The sequence below is a fragment of the Leptonychotes weddellii genome, chromosome 14 (genome assembly GCF_054177405.1).
Source record: "Leptonychotes weddellii isolate Sample4059 chromosome 14, ASM5417740v2, whole genome shotgun sequence".
In the NCBI taxonomy this organism is placed as follows: Eukaryota; Metazoa; Chordata; class Mammalia; order Carnivora; family Phocidae; genus Leptonychotes; species Leptonychotes weddellii.
Window position 1 is genome coordinate 11,444,538 of NC_138382.1, and position 1,092 is coordinate 11,445,629.

The following is a 1,092-nucleotide window of genomic DNA, read 5'->3' on the forward strand; positions in this document are numbered from 1 at the left end:
GGTGATGGGTATTAAAGAGGGCACGTTCTGCATGGAGCACTGGGTGTTATGCACAAACAATGAATCATGGAACACTACATCTAAAACTAATGATGTAATGTATGGGGATTAACATAATAAAAAAATTAAAAATAAATAAATAAATAAAATAAAAAACATCTCAAAGCCAGGTTTTCAGGATCAGGCCCCCTTCAAGAAACTAAATTTTCACATGGAATGATACCTTCTCCCGGGTTGGAGAGAGAAGTCTAATGAGGGAAGAGCTGAGAGGAGCAAGTCCAGCACTGGATGCTAGAGTCTCAGAAATCCAAAATGCTTGTGTACCAATTTTATGAACGTGAATGTTTACAAATGTACAGAAGAAATTCTAGCAGGCTTAAAAATCTGATGTGACCACATTAGCTTTCAGGATCCTAACAAATAGTAAACCCAACACAGCAAATCTCTGCACTCTGAAGTCTGCCTTTGCACAAACTAATTCTCTTTCATGCTACATAAGCCCACTTCCCAGTGATCATCTCTGCATTTTATTTCCTATGTAAATGATGCTAAATTTAAGAATCATGGTAAGATTTGAGCTGTCTCATGGTTGACAATGAGCCACAGTATAGACATTCTGCATCCCTTTCTTTTGAAAACCAAGTTCCTTCTCTTTAAAAAAAAAAAAAAACTCACGGCACCCTCAAGGTACCACTTTGCACACTATCTTCCTTTACTCCCTTTAAATATAAAGGGACCTGACCCATGACCTGAGACAACAGAAAGGAAAGGACCCGGGCTGTTCAGTGTTCCAAAGCCTCCTATACCCAATGCTCAAAGACAAAACAAAACAAAAAAAACTCCAATTTTTCACAGTATAACACTGAAATTCATAGTTATCTGGACATTAATTGGGCAGCTATTTTCAGGCTCTAACAGTGAACTAACGTACACAAGTGCAGAAAAGTAACATGCAAGCATCCAAGGGAAATGCAGGAAGAAGCCTAACGGTCAAACCTTTGCAGATAACTCCATTTGCCGCGATATTCTGTAACCTCGATATTAACTTCCTGCTTGCTTTCCGACTGGCCTCAGCTATTAGCTTTGTTGCAT